The sequence below is a fragment of the Pseudorca crassidens genome, chromosome 7, assembly GCF_039906515.1.
Source record: "Pseudorca crassidens isolate mPseCra1 chromosome 7, mPseCra1.hap1, whole genome shotgun sequence".
NCBI lineage: Eukaryota > Metazoa > Chordata > Mammalia > Artiodactyla > Delphinidae > Pseudorca > Pseudorca crassidens.
This window is the reverse complement of record NC_090302.1, coordinates 89,277,570-89,303,360: the sequence shown is the minus strand read 5'-3', so window position 1 is coordinate 89,303,360 and position 25,791 is coordinate 89,277,570. Positions and strand designations below refer to the sequence as shown.

The 25,791-nt window shown below is 50.1% G+C and overlaps 1 long non-coding RNA gene and 1 pseudogene across 2 annotated transcripts; one reads left to right on the top strand and one right to left on the bottom strand.

Moving 5' to 3' along the window:
- The first annotated feature begins 7 nt into the window (after positions 1–7).
- LOC137228035 (uncharacterized) lies at positions 8–10,609 on the top strand. Of its 2 annotated transcripts, XR_010945116.1 has the most exons (4): positions 8–143; positions 1,144–1,297; positions 8,742–8,885; positions 10,514–10,609. It is a non-coding gene; the product is annotated as an uncharacterized lncRNA (long non-coding RNA). The 2 variants fall into 2 exon arrangements; XR_010945115.1 differs by having other exon boundaries at positions 8,742–10,609.
- Positions 10,610–21,011: 10,402 nt separating this feature from the next.
- LOC137228376 (RNA transcription, translation and transport factor protein-like) lies at positions 21,012–24,315 on the bottom strand (annotated as a pseudogene).
- Positions 24,316–25,791: the final 1,476 nt, after the last annotated feature.

Below are 25,791 nucleotides of genomic sequence, written 5' to 3'. Positions count from 1 at the left end.
CTCCGCCCCCAGGCCGGGGCTGGAGGCCTGGCTGGCTGGTCCTAGACTGCCGCTCTCCTTTCCAGCGTGGGCGGCAAGGGCCGCGGAATCCCGCGCTGCGTTTCGGCACTCTTAGGCCCCGGACCTCGCGTGTTCGTGGTAAAGTACGTCGCCCTCTGTGCTCCTGTCGTGGACAATTTTAATCCATAAAACGAGGACAAGAACCGGCCTTTCCCCGGCCGCTTCGCTAACTGCCGAACGCGCTGTGAACCCCGGGGGCCCCACTGCAGGTCTCGCCAACACATCGTCCGCCCCGCACCCGGAACCTGAGTCAACGAGTCGTGTGGGTCTCACACCCTCTGAGCCTCGGCCTTCTCGTCTAGGAAATGGGGGCATGAAGGCCTCCCACGCACTCACGAGGGGAGGGAAGGGGGAGGCAGAGAGCGGATCACCACAGGTTGGGCCCGCTTTGTGTGCCAGTGCCCGCCGTTGCCCCTCATGAAGCAGCCTCTATGTCTTCAGGCAGGGCCCCCTTGTTTGGGGTGGCACCCTGTGTGTGCCCGTGCCAGCCGTCGGGGGTGGCCTGAGCGTGTTGGTTCCTCCAGCCCTTGGCTCTGTCGGCCAGGACGCGGGCCTCTCCCAGAAGCCAGGCAGGTACGAAGGGGCCAGGCATTATCTCCCCTGGCAGGTATGCGAAAGTACAGGCCTCTGTGTTCTCCTGTCCTGACCCTGACCCGGCTCCCAGGCCCACCTGCTTTTCACTCCTAGTCGAGCCGCCCTCCCCCTCCCCACCCCTGCCCCTTTTCCGCCATTTGTCACGGTGTCTGCTGATGTCTTCAGCAGAGTGGCTCAGGCAGGTGGCTTGACCTCTGTGCGTCAGCTTCCCTGCCTGCGAGGGAGACCAAGGCCATGTGGGCATGACCTTCTCCCTCCACATAAACCAAAGACCAGAGAGGGTAAGCAGCGGTGCCCAAGGTCAGGAGATAGTGAGTTACATTGGCCTGGAGGTGGAGGTTCATTCATTCATCCTGTAACCACAGAGTGCCTGCTGTATGCCATGCCCTGTTCTAGGTGCTGTGGGCTGGAACAGGACTTCTGGGGCAGATGGGAGGTGGCATGGGACGGCCCTGCGTGGGGCCAGGTGCATCACTTTTTGTCTTACAGCCCTGGGAAGCAGGTGTTACCCCCTCACATGATGGGAGGAAACTGAGGCACAGCTGGGAAGAGACCCAGGAGGGCCACGCTCAGAACTGGGGAGATTGTGCAGTCCTGTAAGAGTGGACTGGATGCTCTCCCGGCTAGTCTACCCAGCCAGCAGGTGGGTACCCATGGGTGTTGTAACCTAGTGCCTGTCTAACCTGTGATTGCCCTCCACACTGGACCCTCCTTGTTTCCCCCTGCCCAGAGCCTCACCCCCGCTGCTAGAGGGAGTTTTGAAAGTGAAATAGAAGGCATGGAAAATGCAAGTCACCCTGGAGATTTATCAGAAAAAGGAATCTTCCGCTAAACCCTGCACCAGGTCCTCCTCCTGACCTGCTGGCATGTCCAAACCATTTGTGGTGGGGGACAGGCTGGGGGCTATGGGGTGCCCACAGCACTGGCTGAACCCAGCCGGGCGCTCGCCTGCTGTATGATGTGGCTGGTTTCCTTCTCTGTTCAATGAGGTGTTTGGATTTGGTTCCTCAGTACTCTGCCCATGGTGGGGGCCTAGTATCTAGGGTCTGTATGGGCTGCCCTGGGAGCTTGTCCTGACCTTAGCCCTGAAGTCCTGCAGCCCACAGTTCAGACCAATAGCCCTCCCTTTTGTGCAGGTGTGAGCAGGGCCTGCCCAGTCGCAGCACCGCTGAGGGCCCAATGCATCCCAATGGGACATCAGTTCTGCCCACACACAACCGTCCTGTGAAGGAGGAACTGCTGTTGGCCCACTTCATAGCTAAGGAAACTGAGGCTCACAGAGGTGGCAACTGCCTCAGTCCTAGTTCACAAAGCCACCATGAGTGGGGACGCAGCAGCGCCTGGGGGTCTGATCAGGCCTGGGCATGGTGGCCATTACAAGTAGTAGTTACTGTTATTCTCACATAACCCACAGCTAACTAACTATTCATGAGCAGCTGGAAATCCAGAGTTTTTAAGTTGGTATTATTCATACAAAAGCACTAGCCTCTCTGCCCTAGGGGCAGTGCTGGCTCCTGGAGGGGCCAGGGAGAGGGCAGCCAGGAGAGGGCTCTGAGGTTGCAGGGGAGGCCCCAGGTGTGGGGATGGGGCAGGTGAAGAGAGGTGGGAGGAGAGGGCTTTGTTCCTGCCTGTTTGCTGAGTGAAAGGGTTTCTGTGGGTGTCATAGGGGTCTCTCATGTGGGCCACATGGCAGCTCTGTGCTGAGGTTCATTATTCCCTCTGTCCAAAAGGCGGAAGCCAGGAAAGATCGTGGTGGAATAATTGGGCGTTTAGACCTGGGTTTGTAACTGTGCTCTGTACTGACCACCAGGGACCCAGGCAGGCATTTCACCTTCCCAGGGTAGACCTGTGGGGGGCTTGGTCAGCCCTGGGCAGGGTCTCATTCTCCAGGCGTGCCTGTCCTCAGGGAGGGACTTCCCTTGTCTGCTTTGTCATTTTCATTTGCCTATGCTGTGTCTGTTTACCAGATTGTTCCCAGGACAGACTGAAAGGAGCAGTGCCTACTGTGTGTCCCCACATCTACCTGGTTTCAAATTCTAATGCTGGAGAGACCAGCATGACTGTCCAAGGCCGGTTCCCAGATGCTGACCACGAGGCTTGGGTCCATGGGGAAGTGACCACTGGGTAATGTCCCAGGAGACGGGGTGGGCTGGGGAGGGACAGGGCCAGCAGCTATGCTCCAGCAGAGAGACACACGTGATAGAGAGGCTGCATGTGCAGCCAACGTACATGTGCAGACGCACACACGCAGCATGATGCTGAGTTCACCTGCCCCTTCTGAGCTGTGTGACTGGGGATACATTTACTGTCTGTAAAATGGGGATGCTGTGAAGATGAATTGACCCAGCCCAGGTGAAGCCCAGACCAGCTCCCGGCAGTGAGGGTGGTGGTGGCCTTGACCTAAGCCCCTCCTCATGCTGCCACCTTGAGCAGGTGCTGAAATCCTGCTGGCCAGTGATAGCCAAGGGCCACATCACCCAGAACAGGCCCCAGAGTCTGGTGGCTCTTAGGGCGGTGGCTTCATGCCCTGGGTGAGACAGAGACCAGGATGCCTGACCCACTTCACTCCTCATCAGGAGGGATGGGAGTCTCATGGCTAGAAGGGCCTGGGCCCCACTTCACCCAACACACCACCAGGAGGGGGATGAACATTGCCTGTGCCCCTGACTTACTGTGGGGAGATCATGACTATGTCATCTGGGATCTGGGAAGATGTGCACTCAGATAGACCACATGAATGGGAACCTTTGAAAGTGGCTGAATCCCTGGCCCTTTTCCATTCGTGAGAGGCAAGGAGACAGAGATGGCATTTCCATTTTACAGAGAGAGAGACCAAGGTTGGAAACGTGGTGTGGCATGTCTGAGGTGCCCCAGGCTGCGTGAAGCAGGCCTGTGCTCAACCCTACCCCGGGAGGCTGGCTTTGCAGCTATAGTTCCTGTCTCTGCCAGGGCCCAGGCTGGCCCACACATGCCCACCACCAGGGAGCGGGAGGAGGAGAACAGCCTGGGGCAATGGGCACTCCCTGGGAGCTGGTGGCCCACCTGCCCGCCACCCACCTGAGGGGAACCATCTCATGGCATTGGGGTGGGCCTAGGATTCTGCATTTCTGTCAGGCACTTCCAGGCACCGCTGCTCCCACCAGTTCAGTGCACAGAGCCGGGAGGCAGGGCAGGGCTGCCACCCTATTTCCAGAAGGACAGAGGAAGGAGGCCAGGCCTGTGAGGAGCTTCTTTGTCATCACCCCCGTTTTAAAGACAGGGATGGGGAGACACTGGCCAAGGTCATGCAGACATGCCTGGGCCAAGCATGGTAATGGACTAGTAACATGAGATGGGCACCCAGGCAGGCATATGCACCACCTCACTTGATCCTCTAGTGAGACGTGACATGCCCAAAGTCACACAGTAAGGCCCTCAACCCCAAAACAAAGTGAGTTCCCCCCATGAGGTTGTCGCTGAGTTGTGCCCATCATGTTCTGGACTGTCATGTAGCTATCGACAGAGCGAGTGAGAGGCAGGTCAGCTGGCTTGGAGGTGCCCACCCAGTACTGTGGAGAGAGAACAGTGAGATGCAGCTTCCTCTGTGGAGCCCTGATCCACCCATCTGTCCTGCCTGTCTCTGCATTGGTCTCTTCCCAGTCCCCAAGGGGCTGACTCCACTTGCCATCTATGGGTATCTATGCCCAGCAAAGTCCTTGTCCCCAGGAGCAGGGCAAAGGTGGCAGGGAGAGTGGTCATCCCTACTATTGGTTCTTCCCTTCTCTCTTAGTCACAGGCTCCTGCTTTTTAGGTCAGCAAATGGCTTCCCAGAATAGGGGTCTCTCCTGCATTTCTTAGCCTCTCCTGCATCGAAGGGTAGCTGTGTGGCTACATTCTGGCAATGGAAGCGGTGTGCAACATTAGGGAAAGGACCTTAAACAGAGGGCGTATGCCATTTTTTATTATTTCTGCCTTCGCATTGGCTGGAATGTGGCTGTAATGGCTGGAGCTCCAGCAGCTATATTGGACCATGAGACTTTGGGCATGGTAGTCTCACACAGCAGAGCCAAAGACAGAAGGAGCCTGTGTCCCCAGTGCTTGGATCACAGGCCTTCCCTAGGCTGCCTACCTCAATACTCCTTTTTTTTTTTTTTACATCTTTATTGGAGTATAATTGCTTTACAATGGTGTGTTAGTTTCTGCTTTATAACAAAGTGAATCAGTTATACATATACATATGTTCCCATATCTCTTCCCTCTTGCGTCTTCCTCCTTCCCACCCTCCCTATCCCACCCCTCTAGGTGGTCATAAAGCACCGAGTTGATCTCCCTGTGCTATACGGCTGCTTCCCACTAGCTATCTATTTTACATTTGGAAGTGTATATATGTCCATGCCACTCTCTCACTTTGTCACAGCTTACCCTTCCGCCTCCCCGTATCCTCAAGTCCATTCTCTAGTAGGTTTGTGTCTTTATTCCTGTCTTACCCCTAGGTTCTTCATAACATTTTTTTTTCTTAGATTCCATATATATGTGTTAGCATATGGTATGTGTCTTTCTCTTTCTGACTTACTTCACTCTGTATGACAGACTCTAGGTCCATCCACCTCACTACAAATAACTCAATTTCGTTTCTTTTTATGGCTGAGTAATATTCCATTGTATATATGTGCCACATCTTCTTTATCCATTCATCCGATGATGGACACTTAGGTTGTTTCCATCTCCTGGCTATTGTAAATAGAGCTGCAATGAACATTTTGGTACATGACTGTTTTTGAATTATGGTTTTCTCAGGGTATATGCCCAGTAGTGGGATTGCTGGGTCATATGGTAGTTCTATTTGTAGTTTTTTAAGGAACCTCCATACTGTTCTCCATAGTGGCTGTACCAATTCACATTCCCACCAACAGTGCAAGAGTGTTCCCTTTTCTCCACACCCTCTCCAGCATTTATTGTTTCTAGATCTTTTGATGATGGCCATTCTGACTGGTGTGAGATGATATCTCATTGTAGCTTTGATTTGCATTTCTCTAATGATTAATGATGTTGAGCATTCTTTCATGTGTTTGTTGGCACTCTGTATATCTTATTTGGAGAAATGTCTATTTAGGTCTTCTGCCCATTTTTGGATTGGGTTGTTTGTTTTTTTGTTATTGAGCTGCATGAGCTGCTTGTAAATTCTGGAGATTAATCCTTTGTCAGTTGCTTCATTTGCAAATATTTTCTCCCATTCTGAGGGTTGTCTTTTGGTCTTGTTTATGGTTTCCTTTGCTGTGCAAAAGCTTTGAAGTTTCATTAGGTCCCATTTGTTTATTTTTGTTTTTATTTCCATTTCTCTAGGAGGTGGGTCAAAAAGGATCTTGCTGTGATTTATGTCATAGGGTGTTCTGCCTATGTTTTCCTCTAAGAGTTTGATAGTGTCTGGCCTTACATTTAGGTCTTTAATCCATTTTGAGCTTATTTTTGTGTATGGTGTTAGGGAGTGTTCTAATCTCATACTTTTACATGTACCTGTCCAGTTTTCCCAGCACCACTTATTGAAGAGGCTGTCCTTTCAATACTTCTTAAATGTGAAAAAACAAAACAAAACAAACTATCTTGTTTTAGGGTACTGTAATTTTGTTCTTTTTCCTGATACAGCTGATCTCAGTCCTAGTTTTTATATGTTATATTTTTCATTGATAAATAGGTATTTTTTTCTATAAACACAGGACATATAACAGATTAAAACACTCATCCCTCCCCACAATCCTATTTTGAAAAAGTAAATCAGATTATATCACTGACCAGCTTAAGTCCCTCTGAAGTCTTCTGATGAAAATCCTCACTCCTGGAACCTGTACAACTGAAACCCCTACATCCTCCCCCCTCCTCACCCTGCCCATTGCCCTTCTGTGTGTTCCTTGGACTCATCTCTACTTCAGGGCTTTTGCACGCCCCGTATTCCCAACCTGAAGATCCTACCCCCAGGTCTCCATGTGGCCAGCTTCTTCATAACCTCTGATTGTAGACCACCTGTCTGCAGTAGCCCCTGGCCTCCCTTACCCCGTGCCCTGGGTCAGCTCCTGAAAGCACCATGCTTGCTGTTTGTGTGTTGACTGCCCCCTCCCCCGCAACCACAGACGCAAAACCCCAGGTACTGCTAACCCTCAGCCCGCACCTGGTAGCTGCCCGGGGCATGCCCTGGCCATGTGCGCTTTGTCCAGTCTCCAGGAGTCCCTCAGCCTGGCTGGCTCGGCCAAGCCCGTGCTTTGCAAACCACTAATGACGGGGCTCTATATTCTTGGCTCTGACATTGACCGTTGACTCAGACCACGAAGCCACTGGGCCACGGGTAAGCGTGGGAGTGAGGACAGGTGTCTGGAGCTCTGCTGGGGTAGGTGGCTTGTGGTTTGGCAAAGAGGTGTCTGCTGGCAGGTCAGGTCTAGTCTAAGTACCCCCCTTCCTCTCCCGAAGGTCGATTGCTAGCCTTGGCCTGTCCAGGGAGCCAGCTGGGCAAAAGGCCCAGACTCAGGCCACGAGGAGGTCCTGTGGACAGGCGATGGCTCCTCCATAGTAAACTGGGTCTGAAACCTCCACACAGGCGCTCAGAGGAAAGTTGCTGAGGGACTGGTGGGGCCCGCACATACCCAGCCCGAAGCCCCCCGCCTTCCTGCCTTTCCCGGCCCAGGGTCAGTCTCCTCATTATCCAAGTCTAGGGGCTGCCTCCTCCAGGAAACCTCCAGATGCCCCTGAGGGCATGCCTTCTGCATCCCCAGGTCTTTCCCACCACCTTCCACGACCCCCACCCCCACTGAGGCTCTTGAGGCTCAGGCTGGGGGCTGTCTCCTTTAGCACCCACGGCTTCCCACAGGTTGTGGACAAGTGGAGACACTGCCACTGAGAAGCCAAGGATAGAACTAGCAGGCGTTGCTAAGGGACCCTGGTATGGGGCTTTGGTGTGCACTGTCTCACTATGAACCCATTCGGCATGTGGGGAAACTAAGGCTCTAAGAGCTGAGATTTGAACCCAGGTCTCCTGAGTCCACCCCACCTACCCCAGACGGGTGTTGGGAGCTACCGCGAGGCTGGGGTGAGTCCTGCAGGAGCACTCAGCCATCTCAGACCCTTTCCTGTCTACCCTGGAGAAGCGTGGCCCACCTCAGATCTCAGGCTGACCCATGGCTTCACTTTCCTTAGGGAGACCCCTGCAAACGCCCTAGGAGCCACAACAGGGTGGGGGCTTTGAGCCCAGGCGTAGATCTCTCCTGCTCTGAGGTGGGGAGGGGCCAGTGGTTGGCCCCTGTGCCTGCCGGACATCATGCAGTGCCATCCGAAGGGGTATCCTTGTTCTGATCCTGGTTAGGCCAGCATCAGAACTGCTGAGGGATATTACTTGCCGCCCACGTCCTGCATTTCTACCCAGGTCCCAGGGAGGCTGGTGTGGCTGCTTTGGGGACCCCACTCGGAGCCCCAGCGTTGGAATTTGAGTCAAGTGGATTTGACTGAGGGGTGCAGAGGGGAAAAGACCCCACTTCTGAGCACCTGCCATGGTCCTGGCACCTTTGCACAGATGCACTCACTAATTGCCCCTCAACACGGGGCATGTGTCTTCTGCTGTGGAAAAATTGACTCCTCAGTGTAGCATGTTAGAAATGACTATACTGCAAAGGCACCATTTTTAGTTATTTTACTTGCATAAATCCGTGAAGAAAAGAGTCCTAAAGAGGGATCCTGTATAGGTTCCAGGGTCAGCCGACACAGTTTTCATGCTGGCTGGGTTCCCGATGACCAGGTGATGTCCTGTCATCAGTCATTTCTCACAGCTGATGAGCAGATTGGTCCAACAGATAGCAAGGCTGCCTTCATCCTGGTAAAGCCTATGTTGTCAAAAAGCAGGGGTTCCCAGAGGACCTTGTTTGCTAAGAACAACTGTAGGGCAACGAGGTGAGGGAGCAGGATGGTTTCACTTTAACTCGCCCGTTACCCTCTGGCTGCTGCTTGCCTGCTGTAATGCCTGGGCTGTGCTTCTCGGTCTGAAAATGTTGGTCCCCACAGCCTCTTCTTTCAAGTATCTCTTGAATCCTGTTTGGTTGGCTAACCCCCGGTTCTTTCCTTGCTTTCAGCTAAGGCTGATGAGAAGAATTTGGAAGCTGAGATATTCCACTTCAGTTCCACAACTGCTACCTCCCATCTAAGAGAGAGGGTGTGGAGGTTTGAGGGGTGAATTGGCTTGCCCAAGGAAAGGACCCTTGTCCCTTCAGGAGCAGGTAGGAAGCAGGTGTGTCCTCCTGGTCTGACATGGAGTGGGATGGGAGCTGGCTGACCCCAGGTGCTGGTTCTGGGGCCACCACTGCTTGGGGGCCGAACCACCAGACCACTGGGGCCTCCAGCTTAATATTCAAGGCAGGTCCAAGAGCCAGGCCCTGCATGTGACCCACTGGCCTCTCCATGGGGCCAGCTGCCTGTCTAGCCCGTGGATGTTGTCTGCACTGTGCAGATGCTAAAAACTCCGGAGTGTCTCCCCACAACGTCCATCTCCTGTTGCTGGCTCTTATGGTGTCCGGGCTGGCAGGCCTGTTGCTGGGCAGAGGCCGGGCAGAGTACAACCAGCTCTCATTAAAGACATCTCATAAGTTGATGGAAACCCATCCAGCACAAAGGGGCATTTATTGGGCTGGATGGTGTGTCTCTGTCTGAATGCAGGGAGGAGAGAAATAGCCTTTCACAGAGTGCCAGCAGGGCTGGGCTGTCCTGCTCTGAGGGTGTCAGTTTTCCAGCTCTTTCTCCAAGCTGTGCAACCTGTCCCTTTTTATGTGAGTTACTCACCCTGTCCTGGGCAGGGGACTCGCTGATCCCTCTCCTGCTAAAACTGTTAGAGAGAGAGGGAAAAAGGGGGAGAGGGAGCAAGAGAGGAGAGAGAGACTGGAAACGTGAAAACACAGGTTGAGTTTCCATAGGGATGCTCTGCCTCAATGGTTCTCCATGATGGGAGTGACGCGCATTTATGTCTTACCTGAAACCCTCTCAGTAAGATGAAATCTGACGGTGTCGTGCCCCAGGAAGTGACTGTTGTGTTTTTGAAAACGGCTGTCATTCCCAATTTGCACAGCTTTGCTTGTGCTACTCCTTCTGCCTGTAACGTTCCTCCAAAAATGCACAATTAAGCAACAATTAAGTCTTATTTGACACCTATACATAATTTTAAAAAATGTAATGTGCTAAAGCCAATGCTAGTAATGTTCTGGAGAGGTTAAGAAGTAGCTCAGTTACTAGTAATAGAGGTCTAAAATTCAAAGACCTAACTAATACTGGATTTATTTTACTCGCACCTTGAAACAAGCCTGGAGACAGGAAATCTAAGGCTGGCATGGCTCCTCCACAGTATTATTATTATTATTTTTTCTGCTGTAACGTACTTATTATGTGCCCCCCAAAAAACTACACCATAGCTTACTCCAGACATCTGTAGGAGAGTTCAGTCTTGCCTGCATATAATACAATGAGATAGAGACTTCACACAGTTTCACAAAACCCACAGAGTAGCTGGGATATGCAACAGTGCAACGTCAGCTCAGCAGGAGGGAGTTGGGGGTTCTTTCTTTTCTGCCTTGCATAGTGTGGAGCTTCCATCCTCAAAATAGCCTCATGGCCCAAGATGGCTGTTGGAGATCCAACCATCACAACAAAAAGCAGGCATGGGGGCAAAAAGGGCTCATTTCCAGTTATCCCCTCTTAAGGAGCTTTCCAGATGACTCACTCAGTAATTCTGCTTACATCTCATTAGCTACCCATAGATACAGGGTGGGATAGGCAAATTGCCCCCCACACTCTAGAATCAAATCAGGTCTTACTTCCTGAGGGACATGCAGTGGGTGATCTGTGGTGTCTTCTGCAGGCCGGCACACCTGTAAGTACAGCTGGTGGAGAGGTACATTGGCTGATTTCTTCTGGAAGGCAAACTTTTAAATACATATCAAGAGGGAGTAAAATATGCATCCCCTCCTGTGTGTCTCAAGTCTGTGATTTTATCTTTGGGAAGCAAAGGGAAAAACACAATGCACATGCATGAATATATTCATGGTCACACATTCACTAAACGACAATTCTGAAATACAGACCTCCTTGGAGATATTACAGCTTTGGTTCCAGACCACTGCAATAAAATGAACATCTCAATGAGTGAGTCACACATATTTTTTGGTTTCCCAGAGCAAATTAAAGCTATGTTTATACTATACTGTAGTCTATTAAGTGTGCAATAGCATTATGTCTAAAAAAACAATGCGCATACCTTAATTTTAAAATACTTTATTGCTAAAAAATGCTAACTATCATCTGATGCAGGGTTGCCACAAACCTTCAATTTGTGAAAAATGCAGTATCTACAAAGTGCAATAAAGCAAAGCACTGTAAAAAACAAGTTATGCCTGTAACTTAAATTTCCAGCAGGTAAAACACATGAGAATGCTGTTACATTCACTTGGTGGGATATTCTGTCATCACTGTAAATGTTACTCATGAAGGACATATAGTAACAAAAAGAGTGTTTACAATGTAACTTCAGAGAAAAGACGGGATATCAAAATGTGCATTGTGATTATCACTGGTTACCGAGCATTTGCAGGAGGCAGGGAACAGAGAGACAGGGTGGCCTCAAGGGCAAGGTTTTCTTTTTAAACTTCCCCAAACCTTGTTTTACACATACACACACATGCACACATTCTTTATATAAAATAATAAAAACATTTAAATAAACAATAAAAATGTATATAAATAATATAATTAAATAACAAAATGTAATATATTATATAATGAATATATTGAATAAAATATATAATTAGTTAATATAATAATATAATATTATGTTCATGTCAGAAAATTTAGAAAATGAAGGTAAGAGAAAAAAAAGAAAATGATTCTATCATGCAGGAATAACAGCTTTTCCTAGTTTGATGTTGTATCATCAGTCACAGCCATCGGGAATACTAGGAGGTGTAGGAGGGTGAGGGTGTACGTCTTGCTCTTGCACCTGTGGGTTGGATGGGGCTCAGCCTCAGCTTCAGGTGTGGTCCAGGTGTGCTCCACATGTCTCCCATTCTCCTGGGACATGCTCCTCGGCATGCTCCTCTCCTGTTGGGAGTCTGGAGCTCCCAGATTGGCAAGAAGAGCATGCAAGTCCTCTGAAGGTTTAGGATTGGGATCGGCTACTGATGCTGCTGCCAGAGCAAGCCATTTGGCCAAGCCCAAAATGAACATGGTGGGAAAGTGTCCTCCACTCACATTTGAAGGGGAGGTGTGTGGATACATGCCCATTTATAATCCAAATTACCCCAGACCTATAGCCTTTCATACCTTTTCTATGCTTTTTTATAAAGACATGTTCTTTACACAACAGAATCATTCTACTTATTTTGTTGCTTAATTATGTTACAAACACAACTTTCCGTGTCATAAAAATTCTTCTGCAACATATGACTGCATACAATTCTATTTTAATGTCATATTATGCCTTATTCAACTTTATGGAATTCATGTCCCCCCACCTTTTTCTTCTGCTTCTAAAAGCAATACTGCAATGATCATCCTCTCCTGGTACCTAAATCTTTGCACATACGCATGACTTTTTTAAAGAATAAATTTCTAAAGCAGATTTAGGGAGTGAGATAGCTGGCCTCAAGATGGACAAGGGACTTCTCTCGTAGCACAGTGGTTAAGAATCCGCCTGCCAATGCAGGGGACATGTGTTCGAGCCCTGGGCCAGGAAGATCCCACATGCTGCAGAGCAGCTAAGCCTGGATGCCACAACTACTGAGCCTGCACTCTAGAGCTTATGAGCCACAACTACTGAAGCCCGCGCTCCTAGAGCCCATGCTCCACAATAAGAGAAGCCCCCACAATGAGAAGCCCGTGCACTGCAACGAAGAGTAGCCCCCTCTCCCTGCAACTAGAGAAAGCCAGCGTGCAAAAATGAAGACCCAATGCAGCCAAAAATAAAAAAAAAAAAAGATGGCCACAATAATCTTTGCTTTCATTTTCACACCCTTCTGTAGTCTCTTCTTACAGTAAATCAGAGCTAGTGTATATGGCCAATAAATTACAGCAGAGGTGATGGTGTGTGACTTCTGGTCATAGAAGCTTGGTCATAGAGGGCACTGTGGCTTCTGCCTTTCTCTCCTGGATCACTCTCTCTGTGGGACCCAGCTGCCATACTGTGAGGATGCTCAAGCAGCACTGAGGAGAGCCCAGTGTGGGGAGGAGCTGAAGCCTCCAAGCAATGGCCGCCGGTACCAGCTGGCCATGAGGGAGTGAATCACCTTGGAAGTGCATCCCCAGCTCCACTCAAATCTTCAGGTGAGACTATAGCCCCAGTTGACATCTGACTGCAGCCTCATAAGAGGCCCTGAGCCAGAGCCACTGTGCAGAGACACTTCTGAATTTTTGACCCACAGAAACTATTAGAGACACTAAATGATTATTTTTTAAAGCCACTTATTTGTTTCAAAGTGATAGATAACTAAGAGTGTGAGTATTTTGGTCGAGAGGCCAAACTCTGCTGTGGTATCAGATAAACCCCAGCATCTTAGTGGCTAATACAGAACGGTTTATTTCTCACTCTCACACACCTGATGTGGGTAAGGGAGCTCTCCTGCTTTTCAACCAAGTGGTGCCCAGGGACCCAGCATATTTCAATCTAGTAGCAGGTCACTTCCTCCCACACATGGGAATTAGTCATGTGATCACACCCAGATGTATGGGGCCAAGAAAATAATTGGACAAACTCTAAGCATTGTCTCTGCCAGTGAATCAAAAGAAATATAAACGGCTACCACATATTTTAAAAAATAGCCTCAGAGCTAAAGACCTATATGTTGAAACCATGATTCACAATGAACAACAAACCCTGAATGTACACAAATTTCCACAGTTGCTACACGAGAAGCATCTGCAAACCCAATGACTGACTTCCACACAACAATTTGGCAATGTATATCAAGGGCCTTCAGAATATTTATATCCTCTGACCCAAATAACTTTGCTGCTGGGAATCTATTCTAAAGAGATATTGTTTAATATGATAAAAGCAGTATGAATAATTCACCATAGCATTATGTGAAGTAATGAAAAATTGTAGGCAACTTAAATGTTTGCCAGGGAAAGGATAATCTGTGGCCCCTCCGTGATAGAATATCATGTAACCATTGCGAGAGATGCTTACAGGGCAGCTTGTTATGGCTGACACTATACTGTTATGGGGAGAGGTCGCAAAATTAAGTGATTTCAATGATACAAACACACCTCCTTAGAAAAAAACCACTGAAATGTTAACCATGGTTTTCCCTGGGTGGTAGGATGAGGTCTTCCTCCTAATCACCTTTGCTGACTTACCAAGATTTCTCCAGTGGGCATGTGACACCTTGTAAGCCCGCTGGCTTCTTTCTTCATCCATAACAAAAATGGCATAACAAAAACGCCTTTTGTTTTTAGAGGACTTGCCTCTGTCAGTTACAGTTCTGTGTGTATACTTCCTACATTATTTTATAACCAGACAAAAGCGTTAAAAGAAACAACTTAAAAAGTGTTGCTGGTCTTTTTGATCGCTAGTCAAAGGCAAGTCTATTGGCTTCACTGTCCCCTCTCAGATGACAGCTTCCCAGCATTCCCTAAGCTTCCCCAGGAGTGGATGCAGGAGAGGGCGCAGGCCAGGTAGGATCAGGGATGCTTCAGAGAGTGCCAGGGTCCTGGTTCTGCATCCCCAGGGATGGGGCGGGGATAACCCTGGGCTCCTGGGCACCACCCACTCAGGCCAAAGTGAGAGCCCAGCCTAAGGCTGGGGACATCTCCCACGTCACTGGCCCCAGAGGCTGATGGCCCCCATGATGCTCATATACCCCTATGATGTCTGTTTCCTCCATGATGCCTACAGCCCCTGTGATGCCCATGTCCTCCCATTATGTCCATGACACCCCATGATGTCCTTGGCCCCCTTGGTGCCCATATCTCCCATAATATCTATGGCCCACATGATGCCCATGGTCCCAAATGCCTATGGCTCCTATGATGTCCATGACCCCCACAGGCCCCATGGTGCCCATGGTCCCCATTATGCCCATGACCCCCTGTGATGTACATGTCCCCAGTGATGCTCATGGCCCCTGTGATGTTCATGACCTTCATGATGTCCAAGGCCTCCATGATGCCCATAGCCCCCCAGTGATACCGAGGAACCCCCCCACCGAAGGTGGCCTCTGCTCTCAGCCCACCACCCACTGAGTGCACTGTCCATCACACACTCCTTAGGGAACGCCCTGTGTCAGCTGGGGTGGCCAGAGGTGTGCAGGTAGCTCCTGGATGCAGAAGTTAGTCACCAGGGTGTGGGCTGGGGAGGGCAGAGGGAACCCCAGGGACGCACTCGTCTAAAGGCTGGCCTCTGCCCTCTGGCCGTGTGGCCTCAGGCCTTGGTCTTACTTCTCTGAACTTTGCAGGGAGAGCCCGTGTTGGAGCTACTTCCCCAGCCAGGGCTAGACAGGGTGAGATATGCTTTAGATGTTAGCAGTGAATTATAACTCACATACACCAAGAAAGCACTCATCTTGGAGGTCCAGACTGATGTGTTTTGAGAACTGTTTAGATGGACCATCACAAATATCAAGTCTTAGAACATTGCTGTCCCCGAGAAAGTTTTCTCTGGCCCCTGTGCAGTCAAGCCCTCTCCCCCCCACTGCAGAGGCCACCACTGTTCTAATTCACTTTGCCCGTTCTGGAACCACAAATAAATGGATTCATTTATTATATGTCTGGCTTCTTTCACTCACCAAATATTTCTGAGATTCACCAGTACTGTTTGTGTATCAGCAGCCCATTCCTTGATAAGCAGAAGTTTTCAATTTTATGTAGTCCAATTTATCAGATTTTATTCAGATAAATTCAGATAAAATAATAATTTTATATTATTTTGCCAATTATTTCTTTTGGCATCCTGTACTGGAGGCCTCTTATTCTCCCAAGGTCAGTGTACCAGTTCATCGCCTCTGAGCTCCAAATACCCTTGGACATTTCTCCTTCCTGGTGAGCAAAATGTCAGGCTCCCCCAGTTCAGGACACTGGAGGGGTGGAAGGGAGAGGAGGCTCTGATGCCTGGGGGTCTGAGATGTGGGGGTCAGCACATTTGGTGCCCAGCCATGCACCTCAAATGACATTCCCTTGTGACCTTGCAGCCCCACCCTGGCGATTACCTTTCCAAGGCCTCTAGATTCAGCTTTCCCCCTCTCAGCCCCCACCTGCATCCTGATGCCCTGAGCTTGCTATGTACCTGGCCACCAGGCACAGCGCCTGCGCCGTGGTGGCTGCAGACCGGCCTGGCCCACACAAACCAGCAGATTTCCCTGACATCTAGTGGGCTCAGGCATGCCTTCTCCATTGAGGCCTAGCTCCTTCCAAGCTGACCTCCGCCAGTGCCGTCCCTCAGCCCTGGGTTCCCTGGAGCTTTCTTTTATGTCTCATCAGTGCTTACTAACTGGGCCTATTAGACATCCTGTTCAGGTCACTGTGTGGTCCCTACCCTCTGACTGGACACAGATTGACACAGTCACAGAGATACTCTCCAAGAAGGTCTGTGACCAATGAGATACAAGAGATCTATCAATATAGATACAGGTAGGTAATCTTTTTTTTTTACCACTTAATCATTTTTAAGTGTGCAGTTCAGTAGTGCTAAGTGTATTCACATTGCTGTACAAAATATCTCTAGACCTTTTTCATCATTCCAGACAGAAACTGTCCCCATTAAACACTAACTCTCCATTCCCTTTCCCCCAGCCCCTGGCACCCCACAGTCTACTTTTTGTTTTTATAATTTGATGACTGTAGATGCTTCATACACATGGAATCGTACAGTATCTGTCCTTTTTATGACTGGCTTATTTCACTTAGCATAATGTCCTCAAGGTTCAGCCATGCTGCATCATGTATCAGAATTTCCTTCCTTTTTAAACTGAATAATATTACGAGCGTCTGGAGTGGGAAGAACTCCACGCAGGCTCGGACCGGGGGCTGCAGCGCCTGAGCTTCCCCGTGTGTGGTGCGGCTGTCAGGACCTCCCCGGGAACACTGCCATCAGTCCCTCTGCTCCTGGGGCGTCCGTGGAGCACGTTCAATCTGGGCTTCTCCTCTAGCACTCAGAGGACTTTCCTGCCACCCAAACAGCAGATGGTCAGGAAATGAAGACTCACTCCAGTATCAACAAGAGGAAAATCTAATTGAATTGGCAAAACGTACAGTCAGAAAAACATGTGGCTTAACACATGTTTTGTTAGGTGTTGGCCTTCAGAGACCAAGGACCAATGACCAATAGCTGGGCCAGGGCTGGGGTGGGGCAGTGGAATTTCGTGGTCTTCTTTGTGTCAGCTTCCCTCCCAGGCTTACAGGCCTGGGTTCATTTCTACTCCACTCCCGTCATACATGTGTGACTGGGTAGGATCCTCAGCTGGGATGCTTGTGATGGGCCAGATGCTGTGCCAGTTACTTTATATGCTCGGGGCAAGTGTGACTATGAGTAACACAAACCCCAACATACCAGTTGCTTAAGCAAGAAAGATGTTCTTTCTTATCATGTAGAGGATGTCCCAAGGCAAGCAGGATGAGCCTGGTGTGGCAGTTCCATGCTGTGAGAAACCCAGTTTCCTCCTAACTTCCTGTTCTGCTCTTCTCAGTACGTAGTCTCCACCTTGTGGCCGAAATAGCTGCTTGAATTCCAGCCATCATGCTTGCATCTATCCAGCAGGAAGGAGGAAGAGAGAAAGAAGTGTGCATCCTCTACTCTAAAACACTTCCTTTTTTTTTTTGGCCACACTGTGCGTCTTGCGGGATCTTAGTTCCCCGACCAGGGACTGAACCCAGGGCCATGGCAGTGAAAGTGCCGAGGCCTAACCACTAGACCACGAGGGAGCTCTCTAAGACACTTCTTAGAAGTTTCTGGATACTTCCACTCACATCTATGGTCAGAACTTAGCCACGTGGCTATACCTAGATGGAAGGGAATCAGGGAGATGTACTTTCTGTTCCAGGTATCCATCCATGCTCCCAACTAAAGTTTCTATGATAGAGGAAGAGAAAGGATAGTGGAGTGCACTTAGCCATCTCTGCTATACACACCTAATTCGTTTTTTTTTTAAAGTTAGAATGGTTTTTTTTTTTTGATACATTTATTTATTTTATTTTTGGCTGTGTTGGGTTTTTGTTGCTGCCCGCGGGCTTTCTCTAGTTGTGGCGAGCTTGGGCTACTCTTCGTTACGGTGCGCGGGCTTCTCATTGCGGTGGCTTCTCTTTGTTTCGGAGTACGGGCTCAAGGCGCAGGGGCTTCACAGTTGTGGCACACAGGCTCAGTAGTTGTGGCTCACGGGCCCTAGAGCGCAGGCTCAGTAGTTGTGGCGCATGGGCTTAGTTGCTCTGCGACATGTGGGATCTTCCTGGACCAGGGCTGAAACCTGTGTCCCCAGCACTGGCAGGTGGATTCAACCACTGCACCACTAGAGAAGCCCAACACACACCTAATTCTGATAAGTTCTAACTATTGTTTAAGTTTAAATCTTATTTATGTATTTTTTTGTTAAGTAGCCTGATCCCACAGTATGAAATTCAAAACAGTGTGTGGTGAAACCTCTCCCTCTCACACCTGCCCCCAGAAGTACCCAGTGCTACCAGAGGTTGTCTGGGCCAACAATTCTCAAAGTGGGTCCCAGGACCAGCCCAGCATCATCAGGAAACTTCAGAAATGCAGATTCTTAGGCCCCTGTTCCAGATTTGCTGAGTTGGATGGTCTGGGAGAGAGCCAGGAATCTGTGTTTCAGCCACCCCTTGGCGGTCCTGAGCCTGCAAATACATCTATGCGTGGAGGTGTCCCAGCCCGTCTGTGCCAGTGGAAGCCCTACTCGTGCCGTCCTTCCCACCATTTCACGGAGAACATTCAGGACCACAGAAAATTTCCCCCTTTTTAACAGCTTGCTTGAGAAAGCATCCACACCCCATACATTTTATCCACTTAAAGTGGTTTTAGTATATTCAGAATTGTGTATCTACCACCTCAATCAATCCTAGGACACTTTGATCATTCTTTTTTATTTTTAATTTATTTTTTGAAAAGTCATATTCAGGTGACTCAGGCACTTTAAGAAGGCCTCCCCTCATGCCTGCCTCCACCTGCTCAGTGTACCCACACCCAGGAAACCACTGCCTTTGGGTCTTGGGTTTCCTTCTGGAATCTCTTGTTGGGAAGGAGTGAAGCAGACACAGACCAAGGTTCTTTGTCCATACACACAGATGAGGGCAGGGCCGCGTTCTCACCATCCTGCACTTTGCACTTTTTCTTGACTTTTCTGTCGGGTGATGGGGCCCACCTGGCTGGCTCTCGGGGGACTCGGGAGCTCCATGGGCAATGGGTTCCATTCACAGCAGGAGCAGGACCAATGAGGCCTCGGACATCTCCCTCCCAGGCTTTCTTCAGTCAGCATTCAGCTCTGGGCTGCCAGCCCCGGAACAATGACATCCCTTCTTCCACGCTCCCCACCAAACGCTGACCCCAGACCCCAGGCCAGGATCCTTGGGGTCCTGGCCTGAAGTTCCCAATGGCATCAATCCTGTTAAGTCTGTCCCTGACTGAGTTGGTCAGGGCTCAGCTGGGGTCTTTGTGGGGATACATCCTCACAAATGTTTGTTGAAAGAATAAATGGAAGAGCTCGTCCCTGAAGCTCCATCAGTAACTCTGGACCTTGGGCACTTACTGCACTTCCCCAAACCTCAGCTTCCTCCTCTGTAGAGTGGGGACTGGAATCTTCACCTCACAGTATAGTGGGCAGGATACAAAGAGAGATGGCCAGTGGTCAGCTGTGTCTGGGACTGGGAAGCGGCAATGTTTTCCTCTTTCTCTCTTCCCAGAGGAAGAAAGTAGCCTTGAGCACAGATGTTGCTTTGTCACATCTAACGTTGATGCCCTCAGAGCCTGATTGTGCCTTGCTGCCTGGATCGCCCACGTGTCCTGAATGGCCAGGCGCCACCAGGGGGCGCAGCGCACCAGGGTCTGAGAACAGACCTGCTGTCCAGGAGACTGAGCAGGGAGAGGGCACGGGACTTTGTCTAAGGAGCGTGGAGAATTTAGTCAAAGGTTTTGTTGGGCACAGGCAACCAAGGGAAAAACAGATACACTTCATCAAAATTAAACACTTTTGGAATCAAAGGACACTATTAAGGGAGTGAAAAGACCACCCACAGAATGGGAGAAAATATTGGCAATTCACAGATCTGACAAGGGTCTAGTGTCCAGAATATGTAGAGACCTCCTAAAACTCAACCACAAAAAAACAAACAACTCGATTCAAAAATGGTCAGAGGGGGGGCTTCCCTGGTGGCGCAGTGGTTGAGAATCCGCCTGCCGATGCAAGGGACACAGGTTCGTGCCCCGGTCCGGGAAGATCCCACATGCCGCGGAGCGGCTGGGCCCGTGAGCCATGGCCAATGAGCCTGCGCGTCCGGAGCCTGTGCTCCGCAACGGGAGAGGCCACAACAGTGAGAGGCCCGCGTACCGCAAAAAAAAAAAAAAAAAAAAAATGGGCAAAGGACTTGAATAGACATTTCTCCCAAGAAGATGTGCAAACGGTCAGTAAGCACATGAAAGTATGCTCAACATCACAAATGTTAATCAAAACCACAGTGAGATACCACCTCACACCCATTGGGATGGTTAGAATAGAAAAAATGGAAAATAAGTGTTGGTAAGGATGTGGAGAAATTGGAGCCCTCATACACTGCCGGTGGGAAAGTAAAATGGTGCAGCCACTGTGGAGAACAGTTTGGTGGTTCCTCAAACAGTTAACACAGAATTACCTTACGACCCAGCAACTCCACTTAGATATATACAAAAACGTGTACACGAATGTTCATGATAGCCAAAAAACAGAAACAACCCAAACATACACCATTGGATGATGGATTAAACAAGATGTGGTGTATCCAAACGATGGAATATTAATCAGCCATAAACGGGGTGAAGTGCCAGTACATGCTACAATGTGGATGAATCTGGAAAACATGCTGAGTGCAGGAAGCCAGGCACAAAACGTCATGTATGGTATGATTCTATTTATATAAAATGTCCTGAATAGGCAGATCCAGAGACAGAAAGTAGACTCGTGTTTGTCAAGGTCTGGGGGGCCTGGAGTGGTGAGTGATTGCCTGATGGGTACAGGATCTATTTTTTGTTTTCCACTTTCCTAAACTTTATTAAAGAAAAGGCAATGATGGTAGCTCTCTAGAACATAGTCAAATTTCTGGGATTCTTCCATTGAAAATGGGGTATTTGATTTCCAAATATATGCCAGAGAGTACGAGGTAAAGGGGAAGCTAAAGTTCTAAAATGTTCATCTTCCAACTTTCTCCAGTCTGTGGTCTGTCTTTGGATCAGCAGTAATCACCTGAACAGCCACTCTGGCTGCATTAATTTTTGTCTGCAGCTCTCTGAGCTCTTCTATATGCAGCAAGTGCAGAATTTGACCAGCTTCATTAAGGACCACGTCTCTTGTGTCAAAACCAAGAATATACTTGTCTAAACCAACAGGCAAGCCCTCTTCTGCTGGGTTTGTGCTAGCAGCTACATCCCGTGTCAGGGCTCCTGGACCAAAATGCGAATTGCCTGAAGCACTGCCAGGTAACCACCATGAGCTGACTCTGAAGGTTAGCCTGGACCATGACACCAGCCCTAAAATTAGGATTATTTACATCCAAGTTGATCACGGGCTCTGCATTTTTAGTTGCATTGTCAGCACTTTGTGCATTATCAGGTACCCAGTCCTTGTATTTTTCAGCGTTATCTCCATATTCAAGACTAACAGCTAAACCAAGAAGCCAGTCAATTGCTTCTTGTCCATCTTGAATCTTGAAAGAACAGTTGACATCTCTGAGATACTTTTCAAAGAACTTGGGCTGGTCACTGCTGTGGGTGTTTCTTAGCTTACCTCTGTCTTCAGTCTTGTAGTATCTCCTTTTCTGGTCTTCAGTGCAAACATCGTTTCTAAGTTTTGTTTCATCTCTTCAGTAGAAGAGGTAGGTGGTGGTAGTTGAAGGCCATCGTGCTCCCTGCTTCAGTCGGGAGGGCGGGGTATCCTTTGGGGGTGACGAGAACATTCTGGATTAGTGGTGATGGTTGCATAAGTCCGTGAATGTGCTAACAACCACTGAATTGTACACTTTAAAAGGGGAATTTTATGGCATATAAGTGATGTCTCAATTAAAAAAAGACTTTCTTGCTCAGTGTGATATGTGGTGGCGGAGGGTTGGTCATGTCCTTGCAACTCTGGCCCCCCAACCCAGGGCATTCTTAAACGTTTCTGCCCAGTTTCCACATATTTCCAGCTTGCTGTCAAATTCATGTCCTCATTCATTTCGCACTGTGATTCTTTCTCTGGGGCTAGGTCGGGGGATGTGATGGAAAACTGCAATGTGGCAGACAGGAGCACAGCTGGGGACCTGGCTATGTAGGTGGGATGGGGATATTCACTGTTTCTGGGACCCTGCTTGGCTGTCCCAGGGCAGTTACAGCACAGGAACATCAGGTCTGCAGTAAGTCTGGGCATCTTGAAGGCCGTGTGCTCCCATCCTGAAGAGATGCCAGCAGGGCTGGCTGTCACCCCTCAGGTCCTGGGGAGGGGCTTCCTGTATCAGCTGGGGGCTGGACCAGATGATGTTGATTTTCTCTGTCATGCACAACATGCGTGCATTCAAAAAATATCTCCAGAGGTACACACCGTACCTCAGAGTAGATTAATTTATTCAACTAAATAACAAATAAACACTGTTTTATAATTGGCCCTGTGACTGAACTGCTGATCCGCAGTGAGTTTAGGGTGAAGTCAGATGGAAGCAGCACCTCCCCACCCTGAGGAGCCCAGCACAGCGGGGTGTATATCACGAGCTGACCATGACTGGGCACTGAGCACCACGATGAGCTTCTTAAAGTGCACAGACGAGAAAAATGCCAGAACAGTGCCGGGTCTGGGAGCTCCAGGTGCTGGGAATCCAGGATAAGCTATCTTCCCCTCTATTATTATAGTTTCCATCCTGCAGGTCAACAAGGAGAGCTCAGAGAGGTCAGTGAACCTGTCCAGGGTTTCACAGCTGACCATACGGGGGCAACTTCCTAGTTTATCCTTAACAGATCGTGATCCTGTCTTTTTGCCTATTCATCTTTCCTCTCTTCCCTCCCTCCTTCCTTCCACCTTCTCCCTTCCCTCTTTCTCTGTGTCCCTCCCTCCCTCCCTCCTTCCCTTCTTTCCATCCTCTAATCCTTTGAGCAGAGACTACCACATTCATTCACTCATCTGCCCGTCCTCACCTTGCAAGTGGGGAAACCGAGGCTGGAGAAGGGTGCCACCACCCGCTCAAGACCGCTGCGCCTCCTGGCTGCCTCCACCTGTGGCTGCAGGGCCTCGCGCCATTTGTGTTAAATTCTTGTGGAAGAAGATGAGGGTGCAAGGCTGCAGGCTCGGTGCTCCCAGGGAAACCATTCACCTCCCAGCCCCCCTCCACAGGGAACCTGCAGAGTCGGCGATGAACATAGACACTGCTTGGATCGGGGGGAATTGGTCTTTGAACCTCATCAGTGACTAGACTGTTCTGGGCTGGGTCCTGGACCCACTAGGAAAGACCTAGTGAGTGTTTGCTGAAGGAATGACTGAACACACTTTGAAACACGTGTGCCCATGAATAGTCTAGAGGGGACACAGCACAGCATGGTGGCTGTCAGGTTGGGAGGTGGGGTTATAGGTGAAGTCCCCTTCTCAGAACTTTCTCTGATAGCACACTGCTTCAGTCAAGACATAAGAGAAGAAGTAGCAGATGTTTATGGGGATGCAAGCACTTATCTCAAAGAAAATGCCTTAAATACTAGAAAAGGTGGGTGTGAGGTGATTCCCGAGGTGGGAGTGAGGGAGAGAGGCCCCATCTGTGAGAGAGTTCACAGGGCTGGCTCTGGCCTCCACGCTGCCAGTGGGAGGACCACGTGCAGACCCTGAAGAGTTGAGGTGTGGCCTCCCGTTTCAGCAGGGCGGGCTGGTGAAAGCCAAGGCCGACAGGCTTTGTTAGTTTCAGCTGAGTTTGGGGACCTGGGTGGGACCTTGGTGTGGACAGGGGTGCTGGAGCTAGCTGACTCCACGTCTAGGTATTTACCCCATGAGCTGCATTTCCACAGGTTATTCTGTTTTTGAAGAAGCAAAAGGGCGGAGTCACCAAAATGCCCGCAACAGGGCTTGGGAAGATAAACATGGCACATGGTGCAACAAAACGCCACATGGCCGTCAACAGAGGAAGGTGAACTGGAAGTGATGGTCTTCAATGAGCGTGAATACAGCAAGGTCCACTCACCCATTGGCTGGGCTAGGTTCCCCGGGGAGCGCTGGGGGGAGTGGGACGGCCCCCCAGGACTGCCCACCATGAGAGCAGCTCCCCTGCTGGCACAGGCCCAAGGGAAGTGTGGGAACCCTCACTAGGATGTTCTGAGCAACCTTCCCCAAACAGCCCATCAGTGTCACCTGAGTGATGGAATATAGGGCCATGGTCCTCCGTGCTGCAGGCACCTACACACCGACCACAGGCCTTGTGGATGCTCTCAGTGGAAGCAGCAACAGGACTTCTGGGCGTGATGCCCTGCTCCATGACATTGCAGACAGGGCGTTCAGACTCGAGCTAGGCTCCCTGGGCCCTTGTGGTTCGGAAAGGCTCACCCGGTGCCTCTCCTGCCCTGCCCTTGCCCTGGCAAAGTCATATGCAAGGTTTGCAGGTGTTCATTTGGTAGCAAAACTACAGACAACAAAACAGCATCCAGGCTGTGATTACTGTGAAAGCAGGGTTGGGGCCACCTCTGGGGTGTCAGGACCCAGGAGGACAGAGTTCTGGCATCACCGCAGGTGTCACGTGAGTGTGTACTTTGTAGTGATTCTTCAGTCTGTTTAATGCATGTTTCTGGGTTTGTTTTGCATTTTGCAGTAGAAAGTGTTTACAATATAAATAGACAAACCAATGACCAGAATTTTGAGGAAAGTGAGGCAGCAGCGTGCCTGGCCTACCCCCACTTGGGCAAACCCAGGAGGGAAAGGGTCCATGTGTAGAAAATGCCTCTGAGGACACAGAAGCCGGCACCTCCATGTGGAGGGAAACAGGCAGCGGGTGGAGTGTGAGAGACCTGCTGGGCTTCCGGAATGCTGAGTCCTATGCTGTATTCTTGTTGGAAAAGGTGGGATCAAAACGCTGCTGTGAATGGAGTCCCAAGCTGTTGCTCTCAAAGCAGGTGTTCACGCCCTGGCTTGCCCGGGCTGCAGGGAGGGAGGGACTGAGGGGGGTTGGGTCACTCTGAAGACAGCAGGATGCAGCCTCACGGAGACCCAGCTGAGGTGACGTGATGGATGTCCCTGCCCTTGCGGAGATCACCTCCTTCGGGCCAGGCTACCTTGGGACCCCGTGAGTGAATGCTGGTGCTGGTGCTTTGTGAATGGCCGGTCCCTGTGCACCCCTGGACCATGCTAGCCCCTCTCCAGGTGCCACCCTGAGAACACCCTGGACTCCAGTCAGCACTGCCCACAGTCATCGGTCCATGTGGTGTGGGGGATGCTGGCCTCTACCACCGGAGCCGGGCATGGGCTGCAGCCAGCCATGGGGACCACGGAGTGGGGGGTCTGGCTGGCAGGGACCAGGCATGGACTAATTGATCAATCCAGCAGCCCCTCACCCCAGCCATGGCACAGGCTGACAGTGGGCCCTGGGAGGGGACCCAGCCCCGGCATAATCTGGGGGAGGATGGAGAGCTCAGGGGCGTGGTCCTTAGCTGCCTAGAGCTGCAGTGACCGATCCTCCTATGTTCTGGCCTAGGCTGCCTACTGGAAGCACTGCAGATGTCTGCTCTGTCATATTTATGGTGACATTGGGGGTTGGCAGATAGGAAACTGAGGCACAAGAGGTGAACTTATTGCGGGGCACCCAGCCTAGGCATCTCTCCCTCAGGGTGGTGTGGCCTACAGTGGCCCAGGGGCTGGACTTGAGTCCAGGCCACACTCCTGATGGCCACATACAGGCCTCTGTCTTGAGGCTAAAGGCCTTGCTCAGTGGGGAGCTCAGAAGAATGAGATGGGTCAGTTA